Here is a 24,362-nt window from a genome sequence, read left to right as displayed (position 1 = left end):
AGAATATATGATTGAGATTAACAGCCGGGGTTGCAGCCAAAAAGCAATCTCAGAGGTTAGCTGAGGACATAAAGAAATTCATTATTCAATGCTGTACCTCCAGACCAGACATATAAAACAAGAAGTCCTCATGGAAGTGTTAGTGCATTGAACTAATTTAATGCTTAAATTTAATTCAACTTATAACCATTTGTAGGGAATGTCTAGCCTGTTTCAGGCAAAGACTTGGTGTTAAGGAAAATATAACTGCAAGTTTATTAATTAAAAAACACATGTGAAGGAATTTTACCAAATATGTGTGGACATGTGGGAAGGGAAGGGGCATAAGAAAGATATCAAGAGAGCTTTGCGCTTGTGGCAGGAGTAGATGTTGAAAGAAAGTGTCCATAAATTGTAAGATACATTCTATTACAAGAATTTGCCAGAACTTGAAGCTATTTATTTATTTATTTATTTATTTATTTATTTATTTATAAAGATTTTTATTTATTTATTCATGAGAGACACACAGTGAGGCAGGGACACAGGCAGAGGGAGAAGGAGGCTCCCCGTGGGGAGCTGAAGGCAGACACTCAACCACTGAGCCACCCAAGCATCCCTCGAAGCTCTGCATTTTAAAAAAATCATGTTTGAAAATCCATTGCAGTTTATCTGCTTATTGCTTTACTTTATTATTATTATTTTTTAATAATATGTACATACTTTACTGGTTCTCGATTTCATTCTTGGCTATAAAATGTTTCCGTTCTGCTTTTTTAAGGTGTCAGCCTCAGGTAGGGTGCTGGCAAAGTATCTGATAATGAGTTATCGAGTCATTTATATTGAAGATTATTTCTGTCACACTCTAGGAAATAGACATTCAGTGGAATACAAATGACCATACTGTCCCAATGCCACCGGACTTGAATGGGAGAATTTACGGATGGAGCAGAAATCATATTAAAAAGTATTACTAAATGAAGATAATGTCCACCCAGGAGCTATATACGTTGCAGTATCCGTAAGAAGGTGCTTCTCTGCTAAATGGGAAATGTAACCGAACCTGCATCTCGAGTTTGTTGTAAGTTTTAAGAAAACAAATGCTCCCTCACTTTCTTCTTTCCTGTGTCTGAATTCTCTTGTTCATGACTCTGTTTTATGATTCTCAACGTGGTGATTGATATCAGGCACTAGACCAGGAATCAAGGGACCTGATAAAAATGACCTGCATGCCCTCTTCCTAGGCATCAGTGGGCCTTCCTTTTTATTGTTTAAAAGGTGTAGATTTGTGTAAGAGTAAAGTTTTATTACGGAAAAACAAAATGACCTGCATGATTGTGGTCCAGTCATTCAGGTGCTTTAGCTTTGAGTTGACTCCCCCCACAAAAGAAGGAAGATTCAAATGAATCTTTCCTACTAAGCTAAATAAGACCTTGCTGAGTAGCAGATCATCAAAATGGATAGGGGGAGCCCTTCCTTCAGGGAAACTGGAGGCTCTAAAAGAGGTAAGCATAAGAAATAAATGTAGCACGAGTGCCTCTTGAGGAATAGTGTATCTTTTGGAACTGAAATTTGGTAGAGTCAGTGCTTTCACTACATAACTCAAGGGAAATTGATTGCCTCTCATATTTCTGGAAATTTCTGGGAGATATATCAACATGGCCAGTTTTGGCTTCAGCTTTGGGGTCCGAGTTCCTATTCCTATTGAACACTTGATTTTTTTTTTTTTGAACACTTGATTTACCTTAATTTTAATCTACTGTGTCTGGGGTGGACATGGAACTCAAGCCTTTTCCTTGTAGAGACAGCAGAGCACAGAGGTTGTTCGGTAACAATCTTGAAGTCTGGCTATAATAGTTATTGCCTATGGAGATCAGCCAAGCACCTCAGACTCAGTTTTCCCATTTGTAAGATGAAGTAATGATTGTTTTAATTCATAGTGTTTTGTGAAAAGCACATGTGATCATTTAGGCAGATAATGATCATAGAGTGTGACGTCATAAATGCTCAATATATTGTTTGCTGTCGTCTTTAACAGTCACTTACACTAGCATTTGTGTGCATAGCACTTACTCTGGAAGCCAGAGTACATTAGGAGAGTTTATTACATTGCAGAAATAGAAATCCTTGTCCATTAGACAGCCTAGTTTGCTAAGAGCATATCTACTGAAAAATTTTTTTCACCACACTGCCAAAGTAAATTGTGATCCATGGCAATAAGTGCGATCTTATAAGATACAAAACCAGAGAGGAGGAAGTGATTAATTCTGTTTTGGGAAAGGAGAAGTGGAAGGATTCAGGTGATATGTGAATTGGGTTTTGATGGGCGAATGGGAGTTTCTTGGTCACCAAGTTTCAAGAAATCATTAAAAGTGGTGGTAAAGGAATGTACAAATGCTATAATTTTTCATTCCCTGAATAATTTCATAGGGTATTTATTTGGCATCTAGTACATGAAAGCAGCTGGGATTACAGGGAAAAAACAACAACCAGTATAAAGATAAACACTGAGAGGGCGCACTGTGTTCACAAGGACAGATATCAAGTTGCCTAAAAGTGCATAGCAGGACGTCCTAACCTGGCCTGACATCAGGTTTCCTTGAGGACGTCACATTTAACATGAGGCTCACATCCGGTTCCTCAGTCAATCTTGTCAGGCTGTACTTTCAAAATATCCCGAATCTTGCGATGTCTCACTACCAGCACTATCACCACCTGCTGCAGGTGTCCATCATCTCTTGCATGGATCATTGCAAGTCTCCTGACTGTCCTTGTTTGTCCCCTTCCACCCACTACCTGTTCCCAACACAGCTCCACAACTCCAATGTGGACTCAGTTTATGCCATTGCTTAGCTCAAAATCCTCTGATGACTCCTATCTCCTTGACCCCTTGCTCCAGCCATTCTGGTGTCTGTGCTACTCCTCAAACATACCCAACATCGTGTGTGTATTTCTTTCTTTCTTTCTTTCTTTCTTTCTTTCTTTCTTTCTTTCTTTCTTCTTCTTCTTCTTCTTCTTTTTCTTTCTTTCTTTCTTCTTTCTTTCTTTCTTCTCTTTCTTTCTTCTTTCTTTCTTTCTTTCTTTCTTCTTTCTTTCTTTCTTTCTTTCTTCTCTTTCTTTCTTTCCTTCTTTCTTTTTCTTTTTCTTTCTTTCTTTCTTTTTCTTTCTTTCTTTCTTTCTTTCTTTCTTTCTTTTTCTTTCTTCTTTCTTTCTTTCCTTCTCTTTTTCTTTCTTAGATTTACTTATTTATTTGAGAGGTGGGCAGAAGGACAGAGAGAGAAAGAGTCTTAAGCAGACTCCCCACTGAGCACAGAGTTGACCTGGGACTTGCTCTCACAACCCTGAGATCATGACCTGAGCCAAAATCAAGTCAGCTGCTTAACCAACAGAGCCACACAGGTGCCCCTCAGAATCTTTCTGATCATTCTGTCTGGAATAGTCTTGCCCCAGATACACATCGGATTCATTCTTCATCTTCTTCAGATGTTTTCTTAAATGTCATTGAAGAGCTATACTTTGGCCACACTCCATGAGCCACCACCACTATTTCAGAACCCCATTTCTTCTCATCCTGATTTATTGCTGCCGGTGTAGCACTGATTGCCATCTGAGATGCTTCATATTATTTGTTTATTTATTGCCTCTGTCCCCTTCCTGGAATGTGGAGCCCAGGAGCTCACTGATGTAATACCTGTGTCTCCAATAGTGCTGGGTATTTAGTCGGCCTGCCCTAAATATTTGCAGAGTGAACGGATAATACATAAGATGTACTTGGTAAGTTGGCTTTAGATAAGTGAGGATGGTTGCTTGTTCCAGGAAGAGGGACCAGCAAGTTCATTGGCTCAGAGATAGAAGAGGTAGGGTGAACTGAAAGGAATAAAAGATTTGATGTGGATGGAGTACAGAAAGCAGAGGAAAGCAGAACTAGGTGATGTTTTGTTTTCCTTTCTGGTTCTACCACAATCATCAAAGACAGGATTCATGGCTATTTCAGACTCTTTGATGAGAACAGAAGGTGCATCAGGATTATCAAATGACTGACAGCTACAAAAAAGAATATTGTGCTTGTAAAGAAATTCTGTGTTGAAGTTGCAGATTTGACAAACTTTCCTGGAATAATTTGATATTCTTATTTGATGGAGAACACCCTTAGGGACACATATTTTAGGCTGCTAAAATGGAAAATGTGGCTTTCTTCATCTTTTTTCTTCTGTCCAAATTTAGAGACTGTCCTTTCTCCATAAGACATTTTTGAAATATTTCAAAATATTATATTCTCTTTCCTTGGCTGTGAGGTTCTTTCTCTGGCTGTTTCTCTCATGCAGCCTGAGGACTTTCCACCTGGCGGATGGCTGCCTAGACTGAGTGATGAGTACATCTCATCTGATTTGGGGACCGGACCCTTGCTAGGGAATCGTGGAACTTGGGCTGGCCACTGTTATCCATAACATGAAATGGAAAGTTCACTTTTGAAAAACACACACGGTGAAAGAAAACATTCTTTTTATTTAAACATGAGAATAAAGCATGCAAGAAAAGATATTCCCTCAAATGAGAACTCTGCTGAATTAGGGGGAAAAAAAAACAAATGTATACATTTACTTACGAAAGTAGGGAGTGGTGCTAAAATGAGGTATGTTGCAGGTTTTTGAGTCCATCATATTGTTAGTTGTCAAAATTCTTCTTGACTCCTTCAGCTTAAATCATTTCTTCATGAAGAAAAAAAAATTCTTGTCTTGCAGCTACTTACAATCTTGCCAAGAAGAGCTGGAGGGAACAGAGAAATTGAACATCAAGTCCTTATCTGTGTGAGTTTGTCCCTGTGTAAGTCTGTGCTTTACCTATGTGGCTGCTGCTGCTGGTAGGAGGGAATTCTTTGGAAGAGGGTATGGTTGGCAGGGACAAGGCTAGGGTGCAAGAAACAATTCTGGCCGTATGGAGGGCTTTTGTTCACTGTGCCTTAGCTAGAGGATGCGACACACCTGATCTTCCTCTGGACAGATTTGCTATGATGAATAATCAAGAATTGTATAGGGGGCACAGCATCATGACATGCTGGATGTGTGTGGCCTGTTGGTGAATAAAGCCCGCCCTCAGTGTGAGGGCATAGTTCTGGGCAAGTTGCACAGTTTGGGGACAAACTGTTAAGACAAGTAGGGAATAACATTGTAAAGCAGAAAAACAGATTAGGTCCTGAGGTCTGGGGGTTACACGGGAGAGGTACACTTGAATTTCAACAGGATGAGTTATAGAAAGGCTAATCTTTTTGAGAAAATCAACAGTCATTGAAAGTGAATGTCATGATCGAACATCCGTTTTATTTATTTTTATTTCGCAAGCAATTCAAGGACATGTAACTAGACTGGGAGGTACAGAATAAAGAGCAAAAGCCTTATAAGCTGTTCCACTCTCCAGAAGTAATAATTTCACATCTCTCTTCTTCTGGAATAACTGTTTAAGAAATACTCTGTAAAGCTCCTGTATATAAGTACTGTATATGAAGTTAAAAAGTAAGAAAAAATAATAACATGAATAATAAAGAAGAGTGGGGGGAGAAAAGTGTCTGATTTTTACCTTTATTTTTTCTTTTTTAAAGATTTTATCCATTTACTCATGAGAGACACAGAGGCAGAGACACAGGCAGAGGGAGAAGCAGGCTCCCTGTGGGGAGTCTGCTGCGGCACTTGATCCCAGGACCCCGGGATCATGACCTGAGCCAAAGGCAGACACTCAACCACTGAGCCACCCAGGTGCTCCTTGATTTTTACCTTCCATAGCAGTAAGTCAGATAAACTTCGCAGTTTACAGACTAAGCTCGAGTGGTGAAATCTGATTATGTGGTTATTTGGAAGTCATGCCCTGAGAAACCATGCATTAAAGTGCTTGTAGATAGTTAAAGTTGCATCTAGAAATCAAGATGGTGAATGAATTGAAGAAAGGCAGAGGAATCCCGAGCCCAGAAGTTAGTTTGGGGGCCATGGCAATACTATAGGTTGCAAATGAAGAGAGCTTGGTCTGTGGTAGTGTCATGGGAATCAAAAGGCCGAGGCCAACATTTTACTAAAGTATGGGAGCTGGAAAACCAGGACATGGAGACGGTCATCCATAGAAATGATGATGCAGTTCTGATGTGAGGGAAATAGAGGGGGGAAGGGATGGGGAAAGTCTGTAAGAGACTTTCAGTCTCATTGCAAACATGTTACTAATATAAAGGAGTGATCTACAGTCCAAAGAATGCAAAGGATGGAGGAGGATGGTGAGGAGTCAAAGCCAGTGCCTTGAGCTAGAAAGAGGAAATGGAGACTAAGTGTTGACCCTTTCACTTATGTCTCAGAGAGAAGACAGTGAGAGAAGATGGGGTTTCCATGTAAAAAATCTGGGAAAACTGGTCTTTCTTGAACCATGTAAAGAAATAAAGTAGAAGATGCTTATAAACTGTAGTACACAGGGTTTCTTGAAACCATAGGATTGGAGCGGCCGGAGAGGCCACCTAAAAGCATCTGGAAATGGAAACAGGGCTGAGGGAGAGGGTGGAGCAGGGCTGGATTAATCTGGAATGAGAGCAGGGCACAGGATTGCATGTGATACCTATGAATTAAGAAGTGAAAAACTCGAAGTGCAATCCCAACATAATCCTAGTGTTTTGTTAATAATGTTTTACACATATATACAACCCTCACTTATGTCTACCATTATTCACGAATAATTCATTTAGTCATTTCCTGGCTTGAAGTTCTTAATATTTTTACCTCTAATTTTGCAATATGTTTTTTTTTCACTTAATTTCTCTCAGCTTTAGAAGGTAGAGAGAGAGACAGAGATAGAGACAGAGAAGCAGAGAGTGAGAGAGAGAAAGAGAGAGAGAGAGAGTTCACAAGCTCATGCATGCAGATATGCACCATGACTACCCTAAGAAATGATTCTGTGACTTTTTAGATAGACATGTTTTACTTGGTTTACTCAAACCAGCTTTCTTTTAAATTCCATAAATAAAGAATAAAAATACTTAGAAGATTTTCACTGAATTCAGATGTTTCCTTTCCTTAATAGGATTCAAATCTTTCCAAGTTGAAGTTTGTACCTCTGGCTCCAATTGACTTACATGAGCAAAAAGAAAAATCTTAATATTTTTTTTTATAACTGGAGAAACATATTTCTTCTATTTTTCACATAACTCACAAATAACTAGGTGGATTTTGCTTAAGCCTTCAAAAGAAATTCCATTTTAGCCTAGACACTAATGTGGAAAATTTGAGGCCAAATGATTCAACTTTTAAAGTCTTCTAACTAGGAGAAAGAGTGACAGAAAGAGAGAGAGACAGAGAGAGACAGAGAGAGACAGAGACACGGAGCAGAGAGATTGAGTTAGAGGGTAAGAGAGAAGGAAGGAGGAGGAGTGAGACAGAGAGAGCGAAAGCTAATTTATAAATTAATTGGAATACTTTTCTGGATCATTCATATATATACATATATACACATATATAAATGTTTTTATACATACATTTTTTACTCATTTTAAAATGAAAATTTTAAAATTTTACTTTCCCATTCTATGTAGTACTTATAGTACATATTTAAGCACTATTTGCTTAATGCATAGTACGTATTTGTAATTTTAGTTGAATTATTTCTGCTTATGAAAGTCATACAGGTTAATATTTTCTCTGGATTATATAATTTAAATACAACTTTCATATATTATGAAGAAAAGCAGAAGATGCTACATGGATATATATTAGTTCAGCACTAAACATTTATTAAATGTGTGTCGGGGTGGGGAGCAAAAACACAAAGGCCAGATTCACCAGACACAACCTCTGCATGTAGAACTCCCATGGACTTCAAAGGGTTTATGGCTCAAAAACCAGGCTCAGTACGGGGGAGGGAATGAATATCTGCCGCCAATTGCCAGTTGCCGAGTCCCAGCCAATTTCTACAAACTTGGAAGTTGTCCTTTTTGATTTTTTATCAGTGAAAAATGTCTGGAATGACTGGAGACACTTCTAAAGTTTTTCACTTTTTTACATTAGTATAGACTAAAATCTATTGGAAAAACTGGATTTTCGTTAAATACCTCCCAACTCTAATGTGCAGACTTAAAATGTTAATTTCTGTATTTTCTCCCGGACCAGTAATCTTTGTTTATTATTATTTGTATACATTTATTGGAATCATACTGTCCTGGGCTTGGAAAGCTTTTGTCACTTAGAGTGTAGCGTTGATTTCTGCTATAGGAAGATGCTTTGCGGGGGTTTTCGCTTAGTTCCTTCTTCCCAAGTATGATGTGCTTCCTGACTGCCTTCTGCCTTTCCCTGGTGAAATAGGAGTCACCAAATAGTCTCAATTGCTTTCCTTGCATTTTTTGGCCACTTCCTTAACCACATTAAGACAAGAAAGATGAATTTGGAGTCCATAGAGAATAATGTTTACCTTGATGGAATCCATCACCAAACCCATCACTAGAACAACCACGCATGCATTCCATTTTGTTCTTTTGAACAGAGATACCCATAAAAGGATTAAAAAAAAAACCCTAAATGGTAAACCCAAGCAATCCTAAATGGACAGCAAGAACCGACACCGTAATTGCTAAGGGGTTGACTTATCATTTACAGTCAGATCTGCTGGCTGCAATGTGCTCCAGGGAAAGCTTTCTGGGGGATTTATCAATAATACGGTTAAATGTGTCTTGCTGTCTTTTGCTGTAAAGTGCTATTGCGTGTATGCTTACAGGTGTGTGCTTGTGTGTAAGGTTCAGGACAAGTGAATGGTGGATCCGTGGTGATGGTCTTTGCAAAAGCAAATGATCTGTCGTGCTGTGAACCCCGGAACCTAGTATCCCGCAAAAGCAACGGATAGACATATGAAGCAGATATATGTCTCTTTTTCATGATGCCAAAACAATCTTGAGGAGCACATGAACTATTTATTAGTTTAGTCCACATGTTGCAAAACAGCCATCTTACCTCATTTCTGTCCCTTGTGTTTGGGATTTCTTTTTTCTAATCTGCATATAATGTGAAATATTTTTGTTTGTTTGTGGGCACAGTTTGGTAGGTTTTTGCTGCTCCTTCTTTTGTAGCCTGACAGCTGCAGCGAGTACACACATCTGCCATATTGATGTCAAGTGGTACACAGTCATTTTTTCGTAACAGCTGTTGTTGGCAGATCATTTCAACTATCTTGGGGATGAATGGAATATAAATGTTCATTGCACAAAGTATATAAAGCAGGGTTTATTGGATTTGACACTGTTTCTTATCAACATACTCTGTTTTCTTTCTAGTATTGTGATGCTAAGAATTTGGATACCATATGAACAACAAATTATTTCTCATCTAATTATCCAAGTGTTTAAGAATGCTGAAATGTTGCTGGTGTGACAAATCAGTGCCAGGAAAAAAAAAGTTTTGTTGGAAGAAGAGCTTTTGTGTATAGTGCCTACTTGAAATATATCACAATCTAAACTTAATATATATATACACATACAACTATTATATATATATATTTATTATATATAATGTAATACATTAAAATATACAAGATAATGAACTGAGTACATTGGTTAAATTTTAGTATTATGTAATAGGTTTAACATTGCTTTAATATTATCTGTCTCTCTATTAAAGATCTCTCTCTTCCTCTCTCCCACCTTCTCTCTGTCTCTCTCTGTGTTAGACCAAATGCCACTTCTCCTAAAGTACCACCATAGCATGTTAAATCTCCTGTGGTTCTGTGTGTTTCATCAAAGTTTTGTTTCTACAAAATCAATGCTTTGAACAAACTAAAAAGAATGTTGGAGGATTTCACATTAAAATGGAAATGTATTAAACACACACACACACCCACAGGGTTTGTCAGTATATGTATGTGTTCACTATGGTTAGAAACAAAGAAGGCATCTTAAGTAAAAGGAAATGATTAGTTATGGGGAAGAAAATTGCAAAGATGTAAAAATATTTGGGGGTAATTATCAAACAGGGAAAGATTGTTGGCGGTAGTTATGTGATTTGGCACTGTATGATTCTTCTTTTCGCCGTTTATCACTCTTTGGCATCAAAATCAATCAGTAATTTGTGAGCAAATCATTATTAGTAGAGATCCCTAGAACTTAGAGTATTTTGCAACCTGCACATTAGTCTCACACAAGAAAGTGAGAAACCTTGATGACTGGGTACTGCCAGTTTTAATTTGTTTTGTATCAATTCTACAAGAATAGAGTCTTGGAGCCCACATGAAAGTCATACTGTTGACTTTCGGTTGGGAACACACACATCAATAAAGACCATGCAGTTCAAAGTTACCTCTTGTTGTCTCTGTGTCGCCACTGTCCTTTTAGTGATCTCCAATTTCATGGCTTTAAACGCTGTCTATATACACTGATGACTCAGCCCAGATTTTCCTATCTCCAGCCCAGATTTTCCTTTCAACTCCAGACTCGCTGGTCCAATAGCTTAGGAGATGTCCTCACCCCCTTGGGTATCTAATCTAACTGTTCATTTCTTCATTTATCCTACCATTCCTGTGGTCTTTCTTACCCAAAAAAGAAAAAAAATAACTTTATTCTACTGGTTGCTTAGGCAAAATGATGTGAGTTACTCTTTATTTCTTTTTTAATTGCATACCTCCCATTCAGTCCACCAGCGAACATTGTTAGCTTTTCCATCAAACTGTATATTCAGCATCAACTAATTTCCCAGCTCATGCATCCTACCACTATTCTCTCTCCCCAGAATGATTTCAGTAGCTTCCCACATGAGCTTTCTCTTTTTATCCCCCTAAGGTAGAGTCTCAACGCAGCAGTCAGATGTTAGAAAAGTTTGAAAAAACTTGAGTCAGCTTGTGTCACTCCTCAGCTTTAAACCTTATAATAACTTCCTATTTCATCTTGAGTAAAAGTGATGTCCTTACTGAGAACTCCTAGTTCCTACATGACCTCATCCTTTATTCTTCTCAAAACTCATCTTTTAAAGCTTCTCTTGCCACACTGACTTCTTCCTATTCCTCAAACATGCTGGGCATATTTCTGCCTTACAGTCTTTTCATTTGCTCTCCTGCCTGGAATAGTCTTTACTCCAGTCATGAATAGATGTATGCATGACTGACTTACTCATTCCTTTGGGCTTCCACAAGGCAAGGTTTGCTCTGGCCATTCTACCTAAATTATCCTCATCTCCGCTATCACACACTATCCTCTTACCTGAATTTAATCTTTTTATGACATCTTTTTTTTTTTTTTATCACCATCTGGTATTATATAGTCTGTACTTTTTCACCAAAGTAAAAGTTCCACGAGTCTGGTTTTGTTTTGTTCTCTAATATAACTTCAGACGCTAGGAGAGTGCATGGCATGTGATAGGCACTCAATAAAGATTTTTGACTTGATTGAATATATTGATTTGGCGTCATTTGTAAAGTCTCATTGAAAACTAAATGTATTAAAAAGATTGCTAGAATTAAAAAGATTGATATTAGAATAAGAAGAAATAAATAGCTTTTTCAACTTCTCTTTTGGAGTGGAATGCAAGCGGACTTTCCCCCCCCATAAAGACAATAGTGTTCTTATTCTGATCAACCTTTCTTGTTTGCAAAGAAGAACTTTCTGTATAGAAGGAAAAGGCATCATGACTCTAAAAAAATTCCTCCATCTTCCCCTGAATACTACATATATGCATATATGAATACCAATATATAGGTACATGTAGATGTATATATATATCACATTTTAGAATAATGCAATTGAATTAAAATCTTCAGTGGAAAATTGACATAAAATGTTTTAAAATAGTGAGAAGATTCAATAAATTCCTACATGTTCATGGGTTGGTTTCTAATTAATATAAGGTAGTTTATGATTATTTTATCAAATACATTATCTTACTTTAAGATTGTAAAGAAACACCCATAGAATGAATGAGAAAGAGGAATAAACATATCAAATAATATTATAAGGGCCGAGATAACTGTATTTTAATTTTTTACCAAAATATATGGATTTTTTTTCTCATTTCTCTGCCATTGGCAATTTCTGAGAAAAATCCAGAAATGAAATAACTCTGAAGTGTGAGGTCACAGTAACCTGATTTAATGCAGAGGATGTGCAATCCAATACAAGACTTTTATTTGAAGATCCAAATTCTGTTTTCAGATCAGAAAGATTCTTTCCTTTTCAGACACCTTCACATGCACGCCATGGGATATTTTGGATTTTGTTGCAGACTGATGTAACCATTGTTGGGCAAGTTACCCATGACTTCATCCCGCATACAAATGACAGCTGGGAAATTTAGTATGCGTATGTAATGATTTGACACATATGCATAGAATTAAATGTCTCAGGCTGCTCTGATGTTCCATGTTGTTTTACTTGGTACTTGATGATAGAGAGTGGCAGAGTTAAGAGATTTTAAGAACATGTAAGAACAATCCTAGTGACTTCCAGTAGGCGAAACATAGTTTCAAGAAGTGACTGATAAATATGTGAATGAGCACTGGTCTAGGAATCTGAAAACCTGAATTCTGGGGCTCAGCTCCATTATCTCTAAGGACGTGGCCGAGTGGCCTCTGCTTTGAGCCAAATATTTCTCATTTTCAAGATGGAGAGGATAATCATGGTCTTGCTTAAATACAAGTTATTGGGAATATTAGAAAGTGTAATAACAGTTGGAAAATGCTAAGAGTTTCTACACTTTTACATGGATAAAATGAGCATCCGTTGCAGACAGTATGGGAGCAGGATCAAGATAACACCAAAATTCCAAGTTGGATTATAAAGCTAACACATAACTGATAAAATTAGGCATGTGCAAAAGGTGACATAAACATGCAATATTTCTAGTGCCAGAAACAAGAAGAGCAAGACAAGCCTGGCCAAGTTAGTGTGTTTAAAGCTGGTCAAGAGTAGTTAACTTTACAATGTTGAAAAAGAGAACATACTCTGTAGATGGTGTTTTAGGGCGGGTTTCCCAAAGCATACCCTGAGATGAGGATTCATAGGCATGTTACTTATTAGGAAAAAATCCTTGAAAATATTAAGGGAGTAGAGAAGTGAGGAGATCATGTAAAGGTGTGCTGTCGACTCATGTCCCACAAAAGATAATTTTGGCTGAATCCCACACCAGAGATCCCTTTTTTTTTTTTTTTCATTAATTTATTTGAGAGAGAGAAAGCATGAGCAGGGGGGAAGGGTGGAGAGAAAGAATCTCAAGCAGACTCTCTGCTAATCAGGGAGCCGGTCTTGGGGCTCCATCTCATGACCCTGAGATCATGACCTGAGCTGAAGTCAAGAGTTGGCGGCTTAACCAATTGAGCCACTAACGTGCCTCCCACACCAGAGATCTTGATATCTCGTTGGTTACACCTAGATCTCAGGAAAATAGAGTGAGAGTCTTGAGGAAACACACCGATATACAAGCCTGATAAACTGAATTCAGACAGTTTGCAGCATGATTGTAGAGATGAATGGACATTTTAAAATATTTGTTCACTTAGTCATCTGTATGTTCTATGGCATATGCGTAGACACTACGTGACATATTCTGAGTGAGACATTAGGGAGTCAAAGAGATTGGAATCAAAGAAATTACAATATGTTGGGAGAGACAGAATTAGAGAATTTATAATAAATAAGGATGAGTGTTATGGGATCTCCCAGGCTTTACCTGCTTCTTGGCACCTATGATTGAAGAGACAGCAAAGCAGAGAATAACCTCTAAGTGTTGTCTTGGTTTCCGATTCTGCTCCATCATTCATCACCCTGTGACCCTGGGCAAATTACCCAATCTCTGTGCGTCAGTGTTCTCATCTGGGCCACGGAGATCATAACTCTGTGTAACGGCTCATTTGTTTTTTTCGAAGGCTAAGTGAGGCAATACATTAAAAAATACATCGAAGACTGTTAGGAAGTTTATATTTATTTCTACTGGATATTCGATTCATACAAATAATCTCCGTTTTTCTGAATGCACGAAGAATCCTAAATATAATTTGACTTTTCATTTAGATCTGCACAGAGGAAGAAAAAGCATTAGTGAAAGCATACTAGTGGCTTAGTCTCTTGGCAGTTATATTTCACATTGTAAATCCAACTTCAGTTTTATAGTCCTTAAGCAAAATAACAACAAAATGTCGTTTAACATCTTTACTGCAGTGTAAGGCAGGGTGGAGTCAGGTGACTGGAGGATCTTTCTCTTGTGCTCAAGAAGTCTGCCTCCCGACTGGCCTACCCTGTTCTTCAAGTGGTACACGGTGCAATGAACATTTGAAGGTTAGAGGGAACAGAGCTCTTTCTAAAGATTTACATCCTTAAGAAAGACTGGAAGGACACCTGGGTGGCACAGTGGTTGAGTGTCTGCCTTTGGGTTGGGTGGTAACCCTGGGGTCCTGGGATGGAGCCTTGCATCTGGCACTACTTCTCCCTTTGCCTCTCACTCTGCTCATCTCTCTCTCTCTCTCTCTCTCCCTCTCTCAAATAAATAAATAAAATCTTTTTAAGAATTTAAAAAATAAAATAAAGGATAAAATGTAAAAATGAGAGGAGGGGGATGCCGAGACTAAACTATAGTGTGGAGGTATGCACATTTAGGTGATAAGACCACAAAGAAGGAGCACCTGGGTGGCTCAGTGTTTGAGTGTCTGCCTTCAGCTCAGGTCATGATCCCGGGATCTTGGGATTGAGTCTCGCATCAGGCTCCCTGCATGGAGCCTGCTTCTCCCTGGGCCTGTGTCTCTGCCTCTCTCTCTTTCTGTCTCTCATGAATAAATAAATAAAATCTGAAAGAAAGAAGAAGAAAGAAAGAAAGAAAGAAAGAAAGAAAGAAAGAAAGAAAGAAAGAAAGAAAGAAAGAAAGAAAGAAAGAAAGAAAGAAAGAAAGAAAGAAAGAAAGAGAAGGAGACTGGAAGTGCCAATTCTTGAGGCTGATGTGGTGAAGGCACAGGGCTTTATTTACCTCCTCTTTACCCCATTGGTGGTGGAGGGATTCCTGCCCCCAGATTATGGGGATTACTGGACAAATCACAAGAGCAGTTTATCAGTCACATAGGCTCACAGCTCAGGGAAGAGGCCACCGCACGTCATGTAGGCTACTCCGGGTTGCATTCAGAACAGCCCAGGGGCTGTGGAAGGCAGGCTTCAGAGTACCTACAGAATGGGTGCCCCTTGGGTCTGGTGGGAGGGTGTCATTAGGTCATTTGAATTCTTCTGCTGGTTGGCAGGGAACTGCAACCTGCTATTCAGGGACGAGCAGAGACCACACCTGGTCTCTTTGACACGGAGGGCTGTTTGGCTCAGGGATCCAGGCTGCCACAGCAGAGGAAGGCCAGTCCATGCGCTCTGGATTTCAATAGTTGTCAAGGCAACATACAATCTTGAGCCTGAATTTTAGGCCTTATACCAGGGAGGAGTGAGAGGGGAGGGAAGGCTCCTCGGCTAGTTGTGCTAAAGAGAAATTGGAGAGGAATTGTATGTTTGCTGGAGAGGTTTTGCACACATTATTGTAGGTGTGCAAAGTAAAGCCTCCTCTTCCCTCTCTCCTCCAAAACCTTCCCTAACACCTACTTCTGTAACGCAGGATTCCATACAAGGAGATCCTTAAAGGGAAATCGAAGTCATGCTGAGGGGTGTGGCAAGGTTGGCATGGGCTTAGGTTACGGGCTGCCTGTGGCGATAGTGCTCCTGAGCCACAGTCATCAGTATTTTGTGAGCTCCATTTTCTGAGTTCACATCTGCTTTCCAATTTTGTCAGCCCCCCTGAAGCTCCGACCCTGGGTTCTTAGTTATTTGCCAAATAAATGCCAATCAGCGGGTCTTCTCGGCTGATACCCCCTAGCAGGTCATGTGCTTTCTGATGTTTGAAAAGTATCTGACGTATGAACGATCTAAGTTCAGTTTGCTTCTCCTGAAATATATTTGCTACCTTTCCTCTCTGGTAATTTTCTGCTGGTTCACATTTTTTTCCCTTTTTCTTTCTTTCTTTCTTCTTTCTTTCTCTTTCTTCCTTCCTTCTTCTTTCTTTCTTTCTTTCTTTCTTTCTTTCTTTCTTTCTTCTTTCTTTCTTTCTTTTTTTGTAACTTCTTCATAGATTATACAGCAGGAAACAAATCTTTTAGAGAATAAATTACTTGACTTTTCCATTAAGTATTTTCACAGAACTTACTTGGAGTATAATTTTATCCTGAAGCAGTTTTTTATCTTTTAAATATCTATCTTTGACCTTGTGTTGGAAAATTCCCTTAAGAGAATATTATTAATATTTCTAGGAACTGTGTCTGTGATTGCATCGAAGAAAAAAAAAAGAGGGAAAATGAAAGGCAGACCATAACTGATTCTTACACTCTTTAAAAATATTCAGAAATAGGTGAGAGAAAGTGCACAGATCTAAGATCTGACAGATGTTTTTATGCACATTCATATAATTATTTTAAAGATTTTCTTGAAAAGCCTATGGGTCATTTCTTGGTTGTGGATAGGGTCTTCAGACATAGTGAGGAGTAGATGGAGGAGTAGAAAGAGATAGAAAAAGGAAGTAGAAGTAGTATTTTGGAAGCATGTTAAAGGAAGTTTGAGGTATAGCCTCAGAATTATGCGGTTTCCAGGTTGTTTCTTTTTATTCCTTTTACCTTTCATTCCAAATTGCCCAAGAGACTTTTTCAAGGTTTTTTGTTTGTTTGTTTGTTTTTGTTTTTTTGACTCATCAGCATTTTTTTTCTCTTCTCAGAAACTCAGTAAGTGGTAGGCTCTGCGGTGGATAGACAACCCACAGTATAATTTAAAAACCTGTTAGTCTTAACCTTGACCTACTTTGACCTTCCAATTCTTTTCTGAGGATGTGGTGAGCATCTACTGTCTTGAGATCTCAACCCCTCTTTCCATCTCTTTGTTGCCATAGTGCCCCATTTCATCTTGGATGATGGCCTCTCACCATTTTTACCCAAGGTGATGTACTCTCCCTTATATTTATGCCATTATTTACATTTGCATAACCCCATGAATCTCTGTTTTACTTGTACCACTCTGGTTTATAAATTATATCCTAGAGGTAAATGAACTCTCTTTTTGTCCCATTTGTGCATTTTAACATTAAGTGACTGTGAGAAGGAGTTAAAGCAGATGCTCAGAGATCCTCTCACCCCCTTTTATGGATGGTGGGAATGTTCCTGGCAGAAAGAAAAGAAAGTAAGTGACCCAATCTCATCTCCTTGTCAACTTGACCTTTGGCTAATGTTCTTTGTTATGAAAAAAAGCCCTTAACTTTGAACATGCCTTTAGCAGGATGCCTCTAGCTAAGGATTTCCTGGAAAAATAGAACCAAGGATCCAAAAGACATGGATTCCTGGATAATGCAGGCAATACCACTCCTTGGAGTTGTTTCATATTTAAATGTTCCAGCTGTATGAGGTACCCCATAAAACTCACTTAGAGGATTAATTTATTCTGAGCCAGAATCTGGGGAGCTGCCATGGATGTCTCAGATGGCTGTTTTGACTGAGCCTTGTGCTTGTTGCATCCTTATAATCGTTTAGTAAAATTGGATACCAGATAAAATCTCTGATTTCTCTGACTCTGATTTGACAAGCAAGCTCTGTAAGTTACTTCAGTCACCTAAATTTGTCAAGTGAGGTTTGACTGTATCACTAAAGATACCAGCTGAACATGACCTACGAGAGATTTAAGTCAGGGTCTTTTTAGAGTCTTGTATAAGTGCTAGAACATGTATAATTCGTGTCTCGTAAAAGCCTGGATGATTGATATGTATGGTTTCCTTATCTATTTTTTAAATACCAAATGTTATAGATCAGTTTGTTAAAATGGGACTCTTATGGCCTCATTGTGGAATGATGGTTGAAGATTACTAACAGAATCATCACGGTGCAAGGTCATATTCTCATCCCCGAGAGGTCTATGTCCAGTATTGATTTACATGGGCTCTAAAAATCTAGGTCCCTTGTGTCAATCAGGAGAGCTCTGAAGGGTCATCTCAGCTTTAGAATTCAGTGTTAGGCTGACTGAGGCCTTTGTTGAGACTGTAGGGCAACCATCACCTCCCTCTGTCCACTCTTCCTTCCTTCTCTTGCCTTTCTCAGGTGTTGACTCTTAGGACACTCACTGATAAACTTTCTGCATGCTAACCTCTGACCTCCACCTCAGAGTGGGTCTCCAGGAAGCCAGGCTATTATAGTAACCTTCATGGTTTTTGCATTATGCTCAAGAAGTTCACAAATAAGCAAGAAGTATGTACTGTTATTTGACTCTTTGATGTGTCAGATAAAAATTTGGGATGGCTAATTTTTAAGGATGAGATTTATTTTAATTTTTTAAAGATTGATTTATTTATTTTGGAGAGAGAGAGAGCGAGCACATGCAGGAGGAGGAGCAGAGGCAGAGGGAGACAAGCAGACTCCCAACTGAGCATGGAGCCTGATGCAGACCTTGATCCTAGGAACCTGAGATCATGACCTGATCTGAAACCAAGGATTGAGCACTTAACCAACTGCACTACCCAGGTACCTCACATTTATTTTCTTAAGTGTGTTCAAATACAATTCCTTTAGGTTCATGGAAGAAATACATCTTATTGCATTAGCCTAAATTATTTATGTGGAAGTATTTCAGAGAAAATTTAATAGTGGGTCATGTGAAATAAAATCATTTTTACTTTCACTGCCTGAGATACTAATACATAAATCTAATGAAAACACTTAATTGCTTATAGTTTATTAGTTCATCAGCAATGAATTTGTGCTAATTTAAATTTCTGAAATACAGTTTTTCATTTTGGAGGATACATTTTCTTGTGGTGATAATGCTTCGCTATCTTCTCAGAAGGATACAAAACTAAAATACATCCTCTCTTGCTTTCAAAATAAAATAATGTATTTCTCTCTATATCTTGTAGATTTATTTATTTATTTATTTATTTATTTATTGTTAAATATATTTCTAGTATTCTAAACTATTGATTTAAGTTCTCATTAAGATGACAGAAAATTTCAAACTGATTGCCTTTTTAATAAATGTTTGCCATTTTCAGGACATTTCCTGAGGGTCTGCAAATGGAAGGCTGAGTAATTTTTCTCTTGCATTGTCCAGGCTTGTGGCAGAAAGGTGAAGGGATGGTGGGAAAGAAGAAGGAAAATAAACACCCAACTAATCCTGAAAACAAAAGGCATTTAATAATTCTTCCATTTGTGTCCAGAGTTTACAATATAGAAAAACAAAGTTTTTAAAAAATAAGTTCTGGGATCCCTGGATGGCTCAGCAGTTTAGTGCCTGCCTTTGGTCCAAGGGCATGATCCTGGAGTCTCGGTGTCGAGTCCCACATCGGGCTCCCTCCATGGAGCCTGCTTGTCCCTTTGCCTGTGTCTCTGCCTCTCTCTCTCTTTCTCTCTCTGTGTCTCTCATGAATAAATAAATAAAATCTTAAAAAACAAATAAGTTCTGATGCTTATGAAAGGAAACATTTAATTTTATAACCAATTACATTAATTATGTCTTCTCTGTAGCAGGTAAGAATCACAGAATTAAAGTAAAATGTAGGTTCTTTGAATAAAACAACAGCTACCCCTCCCACAAAAAAAAAAAAAAAAAAAAAAAAAGAGTAGCTAAGAGTTTCCCTAGTAAATGCAGAAAGTATAGTCTTCACGTTGGGTTTTATTGATCTCTGGAACAGTAGCTCCCCCTGAACTGAGGGCCATACCAGAATTAAGGAAAGATCTTTCCATCCCAGAGACCAGACATTTGGAAGGCAGCCATTGTGAGTATAAAACGTGAAGCTGGCCAAGTACTTTATTTCTTATTGGATTCTTGACTCTTTCTGACTCTCATCATTTAGTGAGTCATGACTGACAGTGTGTACGCACATCTGCAGTCATTGATCCTTAGAGAAATGTCTCCAGGGATCTCCACGGCTTTCTTTTGACCATATCAAACAGGAACTTTCTTTCAGTCCCAGAAATTGCAGAAGCCAGGGCAGAGAACCCCAGACAGTAGGGCTCTGATTTCACCCTGCACATGTAAGAGTGCAGATTGGTTCCAGGTCAGGGTCAAATAAAGAAAAGTCTGAAATGGGTGCCTCTGATCACTCCAGAATTGCCCTGGAATGCACACTTTGTGATCTTGAAAGCTTCATGGGAATCAGGGGTGGAATTATACAAAGGACACAGGACTTGAAATCCTCAGACATGGTTTCAGCCGAGCCTCAACCCCTCCTAGCTGGGATATTGGGCAAGTTATTTAAATTCTCCAAACTGTTTCTCTTTTGGCAGATGAGAGGCAGTAATATAAATCTGTGTAGTCAGATTAGTGGACATTTCAAGGACAGCTGGATTTTTATGTGAAATCATCCAATTTTAAATGCTCTATTAAATTTTATTTTTTTAATTGTATAGATTAAAAACAAATTGGATGAGTTCTTCTTTAGGACAGGCCCAGCGAAGTCCATCTTTTTCCCTCTGGCCCTCCCTGCTCAGCTTCTCGAAATAAATTGTCTGCTTCCAATCCTTCTTTTTTCTCTGTACTCATCCTCACACCATACACTCCAATTCTGACTTCTACTCTATCACCCCATGAAAAGAATGTCTGTAAGAACCCTCAGGATCCATGTCACTAAACACAATGAACATTTTTCAGTGTATCTTACTTGACCTCTAAGTAGCATTTGAAAATCTCAAACATCTCTTCCTCTTTGAAATCCTCTTTCCTTGTTGTCATGGACACATAATTCTGCAATTCTGCTTTCTCTTATCTCCCTGGGTGACCTCTTTCAGTTTCTTTCAGAAAGGTGTCTTCCTTCGTCCTCTGACTTTAGATATGATGTTTTTAAGACTTCCTCCTAGCTATTTCCTTTTTGTCACTCTGTAGATATTCTCTCCATTCTCTTCACAGATTTAAATCACATCCGTGCTCATGGCTTCATGTATAGTTTGCACAACTAATGAGTCCCAAATGTGTACCTCCAGTCAATCTTCCTGTGGGCTACTGAAGTCAATTGCTTTCTAAGTATCTCATTTTTCACTCAAACTCAATATACCTAAAATTCATTATTTTTTTCACCTAAAAGCTGGTTGTCCTTTAAGATTTCATGTCTCAGTGCTGTTATTAACATTTATCCACTTGTGCAAGCTAGAAATAGGGGAAAAACTACCATTGTAATTTCCTCCCTCTTTCCCTGGAATTTCTAATCCATGTGCTTACACATCCTTTAAAGCATCCACTTCTCTCCACTACAATATTGTCATTTTGGTTAAAGCAACAAAATCGACTCTTGAAACCACCTCTACTCTTTTCCTTTTCTATGCATTCAATAGATACTGGTTCATTAATAAAAAAAAATCTGATTATGTTTCTTTGCTGTTGAGTTTAACCAGTTCTTTATATATCTTGGATACTAGCTCTTTATCTGATATGTCATTTGCAATCCAATCATGAAATGGGCAAAAGACATGAACAGAAATTTCGCCAAAGAAGACATACACATGGCGAACAAGCACATGAGGAAATGCTCCACATCACTTGCCGTCAGGGAAATACAAATCAAAATCACAATGAGATGCCACCTCACACCACTGAGAATGGGGAACATTGACAAGACAGGAAACCACAAATATTGGAGAGGATGTGGAGAAAGGGGAACCCTCCTGCACTGTTGGTGAGAATGTGAACTGGTGCAGCCACTCTGGAAAACTGTGTGGAGGTTCCTCAAAGAGTTAAAAATAGACCTGCCCTATGACCCAGCAATAGCACTGCTGGGGATTTACCCCAAAGATACAGATGCAGTGAAACGCAGGACACCTGCACCCTGATGTTTAGATCAGCAATGTCCACAATAGCCTAACTGGGGAAGGAGCCTTGGTGTCCATCGACAGATGATGGATAAAGAAGATGTGGTCTATGTATACAGTGGAATATATTACTCAGTCATCAGAAAGAATGAATACCCACCATTTGCTTTGACGTGGATGGAACTGGAGGGTAGTATGCTGAGTGAAGTAAGTCAATCGGAGAAGGACAATCATCATATGGTTTCATGCATACGGGGAATATAAGAAATAGTGAAAGGGATTATAGAGGAAAGGAGGGAAAATGAGTGGGAAAAATTAGAGAGAGAGACAAACCGTGAGAGACTCCTAACTCTGGGAAATGAACAAGGGGTAGTGGAAGGGGAGGTGGGCGGGGTGATGGGGTGAATGGGTGATGGGCACTGAGGGGGGCACTTGACAGGATGAGCACTGGGTATTATACTATATGTTAATAAATCGAATTCCAATAAAAATATACAAAAAATCTGATTATGTCTCTTTCCTTCTCAAAACTATTCATGGATAGCTAGCTTTTGAGGGAGATTTAATTAAATTTATTTATTTATTTATTTATTTATTTATTTATTTATTTATTCATTTTTACGATTTTGTGGCCATAATATCTATTTACTAACTATGTGATCTGGGCTTCCTTCCTCTGACTAGTTTATCACGGACTGCTTTTCATTTAATAATTTACCCTCTAGCCATCTTTCAGTTCCTAGAATTCACCAGAGTCCTTTCTGTCTCAGATTTTCTTTATTTATTTTTAATTTTTATTTGTTCATGAGAGACACACAGAAAGAAGCAGAGACATAGGCAGAGGAACAAGTAGGCTTCTTGCGGGGAGCCCAACACAGGGTTCGATCCCAGGACCCCAGGATCATGACCTGAGCCAAAGGCAGATGCTCAACCCCTGAGCCACCCAGGTGCCCACTCAGATTTTCAACCTGGACCACACCTTCTTTTCCTGACACCTCTAAATTTTCATTCCCTTGCACTCATAAAGCATTACTGCCACTATAGACTTAGCTGACCCTCCAGACTACTTTAGAGTCTCCTTTAGCATGCGCTCCTATAGCATTTTCTATTTGCACATCGTGATGCTTACTAAACTCTATAATCATATTTATGCCATTGTTAAGTCACTAAGGTCTCCCTACTAGTCTGTAAGCTCCACAGGAATGGCAAAAGATTTTTTGTTCATAATTGTATTCCAAATGCCTAGCATAGTTCCTGGTATTTAGGAAAAATAATAAATACTAATTGAGTGACCGAATGAAAGAGTTTGAATGTTTTACTTTCATAGTTTAATATTTTACATATCTTTAGAGATAATAAAAGATGTTTTGTGATACATGATAATAACATGGTCCCTCTTCTATGTGGGTGTTAGGATGTGGCATCATCAAATCGATTTTGCTCTCTACAAGAGTCATAGTACCTGGGTAGATGTTTCTCTGAACTCTGTCTTCAAAAAATAAAAAAAATAAATAAAAAATTAGCTCTGTTTTCTGAGAAGTTAGAAAATATTTCTTTCTTCTTTATCAAGTCATTGATCTTGAAGAAAGTGTTTGCGTAATTTTAGAGTCTGGAATAAATGTCATTGCTTAGGGAAAGGATCATGGGGCTATTTGCTTCCAGCATCTGTTTCAAATAAGCTCGTTTCAAATCTCAGCTTCAGTCTGATTGGCTCCTTTTTCCATCTTCTCTACCCCCTCATTTTCTTCTTTTCCCCACATGCTTTTCACTCTGTCTTCTTCAGTTGCTATTTTGATGAAAAACTTTCATTTACACACAAACCATTTTTGCATAGAAACTTCCAGGCTCTTGAAACCCCCATATTATTTAGCAACTCTCTCAGATCACTTTCTAACAAATCCAGCATAGGTTCTTGATCTGTTACTTAGAAGACCCCTCTAACGTTCTTCGCTTCCTTTTTTTTATGCTACATTCTATTGTAACCCCAACTGCCTTATTGTTATGGCCATTGCCTTTGGGTTTATAGAAGGACTTCTGAAAGCATCTTCAGACTCATGGATGTAAGCCTTAGCTGGAATCTGAAAGCAGAAAAAGCCTGGGCATGGCTCTCTCTAATGCCCTTTTGGTTTTTCCTAGAGTGTCTGTGGCCGATGTTCCAGTCATTTCTCAACATCCCCAGCCACTCCATCCCTGCCACTTCATCTTCTTCTTCAAAAAGAAAATTCGACATCCTTGACACCCATACTGTCCTATTTTTTTTTTAACTCCCTGACCCTTCTCAGTCCCCTTCAGATGAGTCTCTTCTTCCACATGTGATAATATGGAGTTGCTAATGATTCATTGTCAGTCGTCTTCTTGTCTTACTTTCACACAATGTCTTAGTAATTTTATGTATACCCTTATATGTGATTACCATTTATACAGAGTGGCCGTTGTGTGGCGGTGAGGAGCTGGAGCTCAGGGAATAGACAGCTTCTTTTCTTAGCTAAATGCTCATGAGCAAGTCACCTTACATCTTTGAAACTTCGTTATTTTATTTACCTTCCCAGGAACTAAGCAGCTTAGGTCTGTACCTCCTCATGGTAGAAGCCAGGAATATAGCTTTT

General features: G+C 38.5%; 1 long non-coding RNA gene across 3 annotated transcripts in view; it reads left to right on the top strand.

Moving 5' to 3' along the window:
- The window catches only part of LOC140597428 (uncharacterized), a 49,024-nt gene extending 26,829 nt beyond the window's left edge, over positions 1–22,195 (top strand). For 2 of the 3 annotated variants that reach the window (XR_011999247.1, XR_011999249.1), the window contains exons 2-4: positions 849–1,060; positions 16,866–18,480; positions 19,008–22,195. This is a non-coding gene — a long non-coding RNA (uncharacterized lncRNA). The remainder of the gene's footprint in view (positions 1–848; positions 1,061–16,865; positions 18,481–19,007) is intronic. The other variant, XR_011999250.1, reaches the window with a different exon arrangement.
- Positions 22,196–24,362: the final 2,167 nt, after the last annotated feature.

The sequence above is a fragment of the Vulpes vulpes genome, unplaced genomic scaffold, assembly GCF_048418805.1.
Source record: "Vulpes vulpes isolate BD-2025 unplaced genomic scaffold, VulVul3 u000000739, whole genome shotgun sequence".
Classification (NCBI taxonomy): Eukaryota; Metazoa; Chordata; class Mammalia; order Carnivora; family Canidae; genus Vulpes; species Vulpes vulpes.
Note: the sequence above shows the minus strand (reverse complement) of the source record. Positions and strands in the feature narration are given on the sequence as shown.